Source organism: Myxocyprinus asiaticus, chromosome 40 (assembly GCF_019703515.2).
Source record: "Myxocyprinus asiaticus isolate MX2 ecotype Aquarium Trade chromosome 40, UBuf_Myxa_2, whole genome shotgun sequence".
In the NCBI taxonomy this organism is placed as follows: domain Eukaryota; kingdom Metazoa; phylum Chordata; class Actinopteri; order Cypriniformes; family Catostomidae; genus Myxocyprinus; species Myxocyprinus asiaticus.
Window position 1 is genome coordinate 27,401,660 of NC_059383.1, and position 12,681 is coordinate 27,414,340.

General features: G+C 41.5%; 1 pseudogene; it reads right to left on the reverse strand.

Annotated features, from left to right (window-relative positions):
- The window catches only part of LOC127430927 (transmembrane protein 132D-like), a 67,742-nt pseudogene that overhangs the window by 30,179 nt on the left and 24,882 nt on the right, over nucleotides 1–12,681 (reverse strand).

A 12,681-nucleotide genomic window follows, 5' to 3' on the forward strand; every position in this document is an offset into this window, starting at 1 on the left:
TGCGAAGAGGCACTGCTTCTGGATATCGCGTTGCATAGTCCACTAGGACCAATACAAAGCGATGTCTGCGTGCTGACTGTTCTAATGGCCCGATGAGGTCCATTCCAATTCTCTCAAAGGGGACCTTGATCAGAGGGAGAGGGCGCAATGGCGCTTTTGGGGTGGCCGTACAGTTCGCGTAGTGTTCGTGACATAAATGTTGTGCCTTGATCGGTGAGGATTTCTTTCGGAATCCCCACCCGGGAGATTATTTTGAAGAGTGCCTCCGCAACACTGCGTGCTGAGATGTTGCGAAGAGGCACTGCTTCCGGATATCGCGTTGCATAGTCCACTAGGACCAATACAAAGCGATGTCCGCTTGCTGACCGTTCTAATGGCCCGACGAGGTCCATTCCAATTCTCTCAAAGGGGACCTCGATCAGAGGGAGAGGGCGCAATGGCGCTTTTGGGGTGGCTGGTGGGTTAGCCAGCTGGCATTCGCAGCATGCCGCACACCACCTGTGGACATCGCCGCCAATGCCCGGCCAATAGAAACGGGCTATTAGACGGTTCAGTGTTTTCCTTTCTCCTAGGTGACCTGCCATGGGATTATAATGAGCCGCCTGGAATACCATTTCCCGACGGCTCCTTGGAATCAACAGTTGGGTTGTATCCTCTTTGGTTCGAGTGTCCTGTGTCACTCGAAACAACCGCTCATTTATAATTGCAAAATAGGGGTATGAAAGTGCGATGTCAGGCTGGAGTCGTTGACCATCAATGACTCTCACTTGGTCAAAGGCGTGTTTGAGGGTTTCGTCTCGCGATTGCTCCAAAGGGAAATCCCCGTCAGGGAATCCCCTGAGAAGGGGAGGGGCTGCAGCCTCTCCCCCTCTCTCGTCATCATGACGTGGAGCTGTCGAGGATGGCCCCGGCTCCGCCTCCCCTGCCAGAGCATCGCACATCACACATCTCCCTATTTTCATACAGGACCCATCCGCGCAAATTCCTTTAATAAAACTCTAAAATCAGGCCAATCAGTCCCCAAAATCAGCGGATGGGTGAGGCGGGAACTAACCGCAGTCTCCACTCTATGCTTTTTCCCCTGAAATTTAATTGTCAGGGTCACCACTAGATACTTGTGAATATCCCTGTGTACACATTTCACCTTCACCGTTTTAGTTGTGACCAATGCCTCGGGTTGAACCAAGCATTGGTGGATAGTGGTTTGATTACACCCGGTGTCCACCAACGCTTGGTGAGTACCCCCCTTGACACTTACCGGTATCCGGTACGCTCCGGCCCGGTCGTGGGCAGCCTGTGGGAGGTCAGAGACCCGCACCACTGTCCCCAGCTCCATCAGAGGGCACTGATCTCGGAAGTGGCCCGGGTCTCCGCACCTCCGGCAGGCCAGCCCAGGCGCTACGCCCGCACTTGCGTCGACGGGTGCCCCCCCTGAGAGGGAGAGGGGCGAGGCATTGGTATAGGGGAAGCTGTCGCCTCCCACACCCGGGGAACTGGTCTCCGTGGCTGAAGTCCTCCTCGTCTGCGTGGGGCAGGAACGGGACCTAGAGAGAGAGCAGAATGAGAGGAGATAGGGGAGGGGAATGAGACGGGGAAGAGAGAGAGAGGGGGAGGGCTCTTCCGCCCTCGGGATCGCCGCCATGTGGTCCTCTGCAAGCCGGATAGCTTCCTCCAGTGACGCCGGGCGGTGGCACTGGACCCACTCCGCCGTCCCTTTTGGCAGCTGTCGTATTAATTGCTCCAGTACCACCTGGTCGATGATCGCGTTGACGCCACGGTCCCCCGCTAGCAACCATCTTCAGCAGGCGTCGCGGAGCCGCTGGGCGAAGGCAAACGGGCGGTCGGAGTTCTCCAACTTCAGGCTCCGGAAGAGCTGACGACTTTCTTCCGGACTCCGACCAACCCGTTGCAGGATGGCTTTTTTTAAGTCTCCGTAGGCCAGGAGGCTCATCGCTGGTAGTTGTTGAGCCGCAAGCTGGGCTTCCCCGGACAGTAGCGGAATGAGTCGGGCCGCCCACTGGTCGAGCGGCCAGCCCCAGATCTCGGCAGTGCGTTCAAAGAGATCCAGGAATGCCTCTGGGTCGTCCGCCGCCCCCATCTTTTGTAACGCAGGCGGGGGTAACGGCGTGTGGGTGTCCGGGGTCGCGGCTGGGGTTGCCTCCTGGCTGAGAAGGCTCCGGATCGCCTGTCGGTCCTCTGCTTGAGCGCGCATGAGCTCCACAAACCGGCGGTCTTGATCTTGCTGAAGCTCAAGCAGGGATTGCTGGTGGCTCCGATGTAGGCCAGCGAGGGCCTGGAGGATCTCCGCTAACTGGGAGGACTCTATGGGGCGACTTCCATCCATTTTCAACCAAACTTCAGTCCCGGGTTTCGGCACCAGTGTAAAGAGGAGGCGAGAAGCAGCTTTTCCTGGTTCAGGTAAGCGTTTATTTTCCACACTGCAGCAAATACAGTCCTTCAAGGCTTTTACGCTGTTCAATAACTCATTCTAAAAAATCCACAAGCCACTTCACAAAATAACTCAACTTTGCAACAATAAACTCTTGGCTTCACAATCAGTGCCCAGGCTCTCTCTCTCGTCTACTTGCGGTCTGGCTCTATTTATGCCGCTCTCCCCGTGCTCACTGAAATTAGAGACAGGTATTAGACATAATTTAGCTCAGGTGTAAGCGCCCTTACCGCTTTCTCTCTCCGGAGAGATGCTTGACCACGCCCCCGCTGCCACAACAACTATTACAAAAGACTGCACACTGTCATTGATGCTAAAGGGGGCAATATACAGTATTAAGAACGTTTTCTGAATATCACGCCTGTGGGACAGGTACAGGATGGCAACAACAAATGCCTGAGATACACCAGGAACGCACAATCCCTCCATCAGTGCTCAGACTGTCCGCAATAGGCTGAGAGAGGCTGGAATGAGGGCTTGTAGGCCTGTTGTAAGGCAGGTCCTTGCCAGACATCACCAGCAACAACATCGCCTATGGGCACAAACCCACCTTCGCTGGACCAGGCAGGACTGGCAAAAAGTGATTTTCACAGAAGAGTCACGGTTTTGACCAGGGGTGATGGTCGGACTCGCGTTTATCGTCGAAGGAATGAGCGTTACACCGAGATCTGTACTCTGGAGCGGGATCAATTTGGAGGTGGAGGGTCCGTCATGGTCTGGGGTGGTGTGTCACAGCATCATCGACTTGCTTGTTGTCATTGCAGGCAATCACAACGCTGTGCGTTACAGGGAAGACATCCTCCTCCCTCATGTGGTACCCTTCCTGCAGGCTCATCCTGACATGACCCTCCAGCATGATAATGCCACCAGCCATACTGCTCGTTCTGTGCATGATTTCCTACAAGACAGGAATGTCAGTGTTCTGCCATGTCCAGCGAAGAGCCCGGATCTCAATCCCATTGAGCACGTCTGGGACCTGTTGGATCGGAGGGTGAGGGCTGGGGCCATTCCCCCCAGAAATGTCCGGGAACTTGCAAGTGCCTTGGTGGAAGAGTGGGGTAACATCTCACAGCAAGAACTGGCAAAGATATACCTGTGTATAATTTATGTCGTATAACAAAACATGAAAGTCATTTCAAGTCATTTTAACCACAGACCATATTTGTCTCATAAATCGAAAACTGCTATTCTAAAAAGCCATTGGAAATTACTAAATCTCTGTACTAGCTCACAATCTTCTAGCCAATTCAGGAACTTTTTTTATTGCAAAACTTATGTTAATTTATAAAGATGAATCACTTGTGTTGTAGCATAGTAAATCACTTTGGATACAAGTGCTTGCTTAATGAATAAATGTAAATAAATGTAAGAAGACATAAATTCACTTCATCATAATGCACACATGTGGTCTGAATTTGAGCCATACAAATCTTTTCAAGACAGAAAGGGAAAAAAAAGAATTCTGACTCTGAACTCTTTTTTTTTCTTTGCATTCACAGCAAGATTATTTATTCATGTGGAGGGTGCAATTAAGTGTGTCTTAAAGATACATGACAAAGTGCACAGTTTTGTGTGCCGCATTCTCCCGTCATTCCTTGTCTGTCATGTTCACTTTACCATTGAATATTAGAGAGTCTCTCCATTTATACAGTATGTTAAAAGGATAGAATGTTATCCTCAGTCATCATTCTCTTTTCATTGCATCTTATTCCATACAATGAAAGTGAATGGTAACTGAGGCTAGCATTCTGCCTAATATTATCATTTTGTGTTCCACAGAAGAAATAAAGTCACATGGGTTTGGAACACATGAGGGTGAGTAAACGACAAAATGTTCCTTTAAGACTCAACACTGGAGAAAGACAAGCTAAGGAGGGCATTAGGGATTCATCTTCATATCTTTATATGCACTCTCGCAAGCAAATCGCCATTGTCTTCGGAGGAAAAACTCCAGAAAATTATCCAACAATAACAAAGGACTCAAGCTCTCCCTAATGAGAATGCAAAAGACGAAAGGAGTCTTGGGCAAAGATGTGCTTTGGGTTGAAAATACAAGTTAAATGAGGGCTAGTGGGTCAACATCTTTGTCACCATCTACATTCTCTCTTTTCTCTTTTTAGGTTGAGGAACTAGGGAGGTGGTGGTTCTCTCTGCCACATTCCCTGATCCTTCTCTTCTGTACCCTTCCATTTCTACTAGACATGTCATTCAGAGGCAGAGTAAAGCTGCTAATGGGAAGCACACAGGGTGTGAAATTGCTGAAACCATCAGAAGTGGCCTGACCTTAACATACATTATCTTTAGGACATCCTGGTCTGAAGACCTGCAGTGTGAAGAGTTAGTGACGTCTGTGATGGAGCCATCAGCCTCCATGCCCAAAACCTTGACAGGCACAGACACCATCTTACCAGTCAGTATGGCTGTGTTAAGTACCTCTGTGTCCTGTGAGAATGTACAAATGTAAACAACAACACACAAAAAACACTGAATTAGCACTGAGGTATTTGCAAGAAAGATTGAAACTCTGAAGTCATATGGATTACTTTTATGATGCCTTTATGTGCTTTATGGAGCTTCAAATTTTGGTCACCATTCACATACATTGTATGGACCTAGAGAGCAGAGATGTTCTTCAAAAATCTTTTGATTTTCATTTGTTTGTGTTCTGCAAAAGAAAGTCGTACACATCTGGGATGGCATGTGGATGAGTAAATGATGAATCTTCATTTTTGCCTGAATTGTTTTGTTACTATCCTTGAGCATACTGTATATATTAAGCTTTGTTTTCTATGTAACGTCAGTGAAAATTTTTCTGGTGTTTTATTAAAACGATTTGCAGAGAGACTGTCATATCATTGTTTAATTTATTCTATTTTCACGCTGGTCTAACATTGTAGAATATTCTGTGTCAGGTACATTTGCCCCTAAACAGCGCACAAAAACAAAATGAACTGTGATTGATCGCTTTTCATGTCAATCATACAGTCTCTTCTTGGCCAAGTAGGCGGTTCTGGGCCAAAATCAGCTGCAAAGTGCACAAGATCTTTCGCCCGGCTATGTGAGAGTAGCCTACTTACAACATGACACACTATAAACCTAAAGTAATACTAAGAACATGCATTCTCATCATGTAATAAGCTCCTGTGAAATACATCTTCATTCAGCCGTGACCAAACACTTAAACAGATCAAAAATGTGACGGCAACAATCATGAATCAGATTTGCTCTGCATCTGTCAATCTCTGAAATTAATACTCTCTAATGATTATCCCACAGTGTGCTTCGCTAATGACGAATGATTAGGTTTGTGTGTAGATTTAACTTCTAGACCGAACAGATGTCAGTGTCCTCCAAACAAATTACATCAGATAATGACCGTGATTTGAAAAGTTACCAATACAATCCCACTCCTACATCAGACTGCTGTGAAACAGTCTGTCCATGTAAACAAATCTGTCAGCTGGCTGTATAATGGATGCTTCAGGTCAATAAATTGTCACAACCTCTTTTTGTTTAATTTTTCTTTAACATTTTAAGTGCTAAAAAGCATTTAATATACAGTGCCCCAAAACGCCTTTGGACACCTAAGCCAATCTTTAAAATGAATGTCTTTGCGTCATAAAACAAAATATCAAATCAAGTGGCATTTATTTAAAAGAAAGATAATGCAAGCACACTTATCAAAGCACTAAAAAAAAGAGGTTTGTAAGATTTCAAATTAAAAAAAACAATAGATATGTTCAAAATTAATAGTATTCAAAATTAGTGGAACATACTCCTAGTTAATGTGATAAACTACACCTTTAATTTTAACACCTTAAATTTACTTCCAGTAAAAATCACATTGACACCAGTTGGATTGACCAGGAAACGTAAAGTGAGTTCTGAGAAAAGGTCTAGAATAATTTGTTTGCAAATGCCACCTAATTTGATATTTTGTTATCTAATGCAATTAAATTATTTAATTTTAAATGCAAGTCGAATGTCCAAAACTGTCCAAATACTTTTTTGTTAATTGCTGGTGGTTAGCTTGTAATACAGTAAATGAGTTTAAAAAGCACTTCATATGTTGATGGCTTTGGAAATTACATATGTGTCCTCACAAAATTAATGTCAGTTTCGTTATAGCTAATTCTGAGGTAGCTTGACCAATGGCTGGGGGCGATAGGAAGATATCAAAGGGTGAAAGATGTGGCACTGAGCCTCTGGACAATTAACACACACCCGCAAACACACAGACACAGAACAAAGAGACATAAATCATTTATAAGAACTGTCATTGTAGCTTTATAGCTAAAGGCCTCTACACAGAAGCATGACAAAAACTTGTAGCACCAACATGAGTTTGTTTTGAAATGTCCATGTTAATGGTTTCACAGACAACCTTACAAAAGACAACCTCTCAAAACCTTACAAAAAGTTACAAGCAGGGTTCCCACACTTTCAACCAATGAATTCCCATGACTTTTCCAAAAACTTTTCAGTCCTTTGTGATTGCTAGATAAGGATTTTTAAAAAACCATTGAGAATAAATCTGATTCCACTTATGAATCACAAGCGATTTGTGAATCATGACTCATTGAAAAAAAATTACTTTAAAAAAACTCCAAAACTCTTGGCCTGCAAGTAAGTTTTACTCCATAGAACTGCAATATCTAGCCAATAAAAAATATTTTAGAGCTGAGCATAACTAGAAGAATTTACATTCACTATAGAAGTTCCTGTCCTGGAAAAAACGATTTTAAAATTCCAGGTTTTCCATGAGTGTGAGAACCCTGTGCAAGGAGTGTGTCTCCATGTGATCATAAGAAAGCAAACTGACTGAACATAAACATTTACACTAACCGTAATCAGAGGCGCAATGCCCACATAGTCTCTTTGGATGGTGTAAATCCTCACGGTCCCTTCATCCCAGATCATGTTTCCAGGAAGCTCCAGTCGCCACGTGATCATCTGGCTCTCTAACTGGTCGCTCTGTTCCTCTGTCTCAAAGTCCAGCTGCAGGACCTCCAGCAGACCTCTGTCAATCAAACATCAGGGCAGTCACATCTCAGTCTCTGTAACAAATGATATACTGTACAATACATGGCCAAAAATCCTTGGAAACCCAAACACCGCACACATATGAGATTGTTGAGCATTTAACTTCAAAACCATTAGTACACTGAAAATAAATAAATAAATAACATTTATGTTTTGTTTTTTTCTTGTTTTCCATTAAAAATATCTAAATATCTTAAAAAATATGTATTTTCTTAAGAAGCTAAATTGTGAAAGATTTAAGAGTATATATCTTAAGTGTGCTTACCCCATAGATAAAAATGTTGTTGTTGTTTGTTTGTTTTTTACTCATATTATATATACTTCAACAAGAAAATTTACCAATGTGGTAAGAAAAATTAATTAAGGGGGGCCGAGCCAAACTTATCGGTCATGTAGTTTGAGTTTGTTTCCATGTTGAACTGAGTTTAACACGAAACAAGCATCGAGTCAAAAAGGACTGTGTGAAATCACACCAATCAGTCAACAGATTTGTTTCAAGTTTTGGTTCCAGTTTCTATTCCACTTTAATGGTATTAAAACATTCAGCATTCTAATGAGCATATCAGTAAATTCATGGAGAAGCACAAGCATTCTATAATTCAGCTCACATTGTACTTTTCTGTTGGAGTTGCTTACATAAAGTGCTTTTACATTACTAAGAAAAAAGTAAAAAAAATAAATAAAACATTTCTGCAATTCCTTCATGCAATCACGCATTTCTATATGGTATGAAATACCTCTTATGTACTGTAAATCAAGGCTCTGAAAGCATCAGAAAAGTGTAGATTATGAAAAGGTTTATAAAAAGGCTTAGACTTGAGGGGCCAGAGTGGGCAACAGAGGTGCGGGGGAAAAAATAAAAAAAAAACGCTGTATTTTATATCAGGATACTGTATTGATATTCTAATGACATAGATTTTTAGTTACATTTTTCACACTGATATTTAAAAGAGAGAGAGAGAGAGAGAGAGAGAGATTGACGACCACTCAGAGCAAGTGTGTGAAAAGACGAGACTGTGGCATCAGGTCATTAAACTCCCAATTATATCTATTTAATAACAATGCAAACTCAGCTAAGAATATAAGTCTATTACTTGTACAGATACTCCGTACAAATAAAAGGTACAAAGCAAAGGTTTTCTTCTAAAGTTAAGCAAACTGGAACCAAGGTACTATATTCCCTCACCTGTTTTTTTTTTTTTTTGTTTTGTTTTGTTTTTTTGCTGAGACTGACATGCCTATGCTCTGCTTTACACTCTATGATGAAGTAAAACTGGTAGTTCAGCACGTGTTGTGCAAAGCACTCAATTTAAATGAAGATGAATGAGAAACAAGTTAGTAAAAGATCGCAATAAATCACAGTTTTGAATCACAATACACTAAACATAAAGAATATCATAATATCATATTGTGACCCAGATATCAACATAATATCAGATTGCCAGGCTGATTCCCAGTCCTAGTGGCTGCATCCCTTTGGATTAATTTTAACACTCCTTAAAACATCTTAATGTGCTATCTTCAATGAAGCAAGCATAGAGTAATTTTTTAGCTGTGCTTTTCTTTCAAGAAAAAATAAAAACATTGCTGAGGCTTCAGCGGTGAAAGGTCAAGTGGCTGACCCTTTCCCATCATCACTATGCTGTAGTATGTGTTTCTTAGCGCAGCGGAATCCTCTCTGTTCAGCTCTTTACTGGTAAATGTGGTGTCTAAGACTGTAGATCTCTGCTCTAATCTTGTGCTGAACGTGCCGGCCTTTAAGCTGGTCTAAAACACTGATGCACTGAGGATAATTTAAGAAAAGTGGGTCGTCGCTGTGAAGGGTGGAGGGAGGGTAGAGGAGGATGGAGGTAGGAGATACAACTTGCTGAATGGGAGTATGATAAAATTGTCTGTTGTAACGGGTTTTATCACTCCATTATAGCTTAAATAGTACAAGAGCATACACTGATAATTTTCTTTATTGTAGAATAATATTAATAAAAATTATGAAACAGCAAAAAGCACAATCACTGAGCACTTAGGTACACCTGTACACCTACTTATTCGTGCGATTATTTCATCAGCCATTCATGTGGCAACAGTGCAATGCATACAATCAAGCACGTATGGGTCAGGAGCTTTAGTTAATGTTCATCAGAACCATCAGAATGGGGAAAAATGTGATCTCAGTGATTTCGACCGTGACATGATTTTCACGCACAACAGTCTCTAGAGTTTACTGAGAATGGTGCCAAAAAGAAAACAAAAAAAAAACTCAGTGTGTGGCAGTTCTGCGGACAGAAGTGCCTTGTTGATGAGAGAGGTCAACAGAAAATGGTTAGACTGGCTCGAGCTGACAGAAAGGCTACGGTAACTCAGATAACCACAATTGCAGTGAGCAGAATAGCATCTCAGAATGCACAATACATCGAACTTTGAGGCAGATGGGCTACAACAGAAGAAGGCCACATCGTGTTCCAGTTCTGTCAGCCAAGAACAGAAAGCTGAGGCTGCAGTGGGCCTACCATCTGCATGTCACAGCAGAAATCGAGATTTGTCAGACCAGGCGATATTTTTACCATCGTCTACCGTCCAGTTTTGGTGAGTCTGTGCCCACTGTAGCCTCAGTTTCCTGTTCTAAGCTGACAGAAGTGGTACCCGGATGGGTCTTCTGCTGCTGTAGCCCATCTGCCTCAATGTTCGACGTGTTGTATGTTCATTGGGATACTGTCACCTTCCTGTCAGCTTGGACCAGTCTGGCCATTCTTCACTGACCTCTGTCATTAACAAGCTATTTTTGCCCACAGAACTGCCGCTCGCTGAATGTTTTTTGTTTTTCACACCATTCTCTTTACACTCTAGAGTAGTGGTTCTCAACCTTTCAAGCTTGGACCCGTCTGGCCATTCTCCTCTGACCTCTGTCATTAACAAGCCATTTTTGCCCACAGAACTGCCACTCGCTGAATGTTTTTCACACCATTCTCTTTACATTCGAATCCCCCCCCTCCCCCCCCCCATTATGTGACATAATTTGAAAGCGGAGACTTTGTTGTACCAAAAAAAATGAAAAAACATAAAACACAAAACTCAGTATTTGTGTTATTTGCTTAATTTGCTCAATGCAACTTTGATGCATTGCATAATTTTAAAGTTTTGTTGATAAATTCAGCAGGCTTACGTGTCATGAATGTGAGACCAAACCTTGCGTTTCTGGAATTCAAGCAGATGGAGGGCTATATCTATGAAAATGCGTAGACAGAAACTATTAATAAAACAGATATTGTTAATATATTTTATATTTGCCTTTTTGAAAATTTTAATTTATTCATTTTTATAGTTTTAACAGTGGTATTTGTAACAAGACCATAGTAAACACATGGAAGCATGGATCTTCTTCACTACCATGGTTAGATGTAACTTGATTTGTATAAAACAAACTATGGCATTTTTGTAATTATAAACAGTAGACCTACTCTAAACACATGTAAAAACAATAAATACAAAATATAAATAAGTTGTAACAAAACTGTATTATATTCCCTCACTCCCCTGATGTGGCTTATGACAAATTTAATAGAGCTGAGGTAGTGATATGATAATATTTATTATCAATCCATTTCTCCCTAAAGTACAATTAGTGTTACTATAGTCATTTTAAGGGTGGTGATATAGAATTCTGTGCTGAATTCAATGGTTTCTGCTTCTCACGCCTTGCTTCTCACTGATTCTTGCAAAGCTGTGAGTTTAAGAGCAAGCTTTAAGAGCTTCATGCTCGTGCTGCTCTGTCCATTGAGCCGTATCCATCTACAGAGCCATACAGGTGCATTAGCCGAGGTTGTGCCTCCGCCTGTGTATTTGATGATGCTACATCAGATACTTCAGATGCGTCGCTAGACTTCAAAATCAGATGAAAAGCGTACAAATGATAATTGAGGACCAACTGATATACTCCAAGTCTAGATAAGCATTTTAATGCAAAGAGGAACTTGACGATAGATTTGATTATGACTGATAAACGCCCCCCATGTGTAACCTAACACCCCCCTCTCTACTAATTTGCTCTCAGCGCCCCCTGGCATCCTTTGAACGCCCCCTGGGGGTTGGTACCACCCCTGTTGAGAACCCCTGCTCTAGAGACTGTTGTGTGTAAAAATCGCAGGAGATCAGCAGTTACAGAAGCACTCAGACCAGCCCTTCTGGCACAGACAATCATGCTATGGTCGAAATCACTGAGATCACATTTTTTCCCCATTCTGATGGTTGATATGAACATTAACTGAAGCTCCTGACCATATATGCATGATTGTATACATTACACTGCTGCCACACGATTGGCTGATTAAATAATTGCATGAATAAGTCGATGTACAGGTATACCTAATAAAGTGGTTGGTGAGTGTATGATAAGTATAGCACAAGGATGGTAATTATTCAAAAATCCATAACATGTTATATCCCATCCCACTAAATTCATATAAGTGCTGAGCACTTGTTTCCTTCATATCAGGTCCAACTCATCCATTACAAAAAAAAAAAAAAAAAGCTTTTTTTTTTTTTTTTTTTTTTTATATAGATAAAAATGTTAGGTTGGTGAAGAAATTCATATGTCAACATGATTTATATTGGTCTACAAAACTCATTTCAAACAAAAGTTCTACATTAAAAGGAATTCGTTTTGTAGACCAATATAAATCACGAGAATTATAAATTCAGTCAGATGTGTCCCAACGTTTGACTGGTAGTGTATAAAATCACTTTCTTACAACTGTGGAAACATGATTAAATTATACATTTAAAAAATAATATGAATTTCAACTTCATTACAAAACTCCATCAAACTGAATTAAGTAATCTTTAACCAAATAAAATAAAATATTAATATTATAAGTTTTGAATAAAAAATTGAATTTTTTTTAATTTCACAATTAAATTTGATGGAATTTTATGAAATTGAAATGTGTAAATCTTAAAAATAGGCTAAAATATCCTTTTGAGCGTAAATTGTTTTAAATTAAACCATTCTGAAAAGGAATCTCCCAAAAACAAAATTTTGTATTTCTTATTTAATGAAAAGTAGACTAGCTACAGTACAGTATTTTACACGTTTCCATACATGCAGATCACACTACTTACTTGGGCATCTTTGAACAAAAATATTGTTAGTGTGTGTTAAAAGTCGCTAGCTGTAGTATTTTTTTATTGATAAT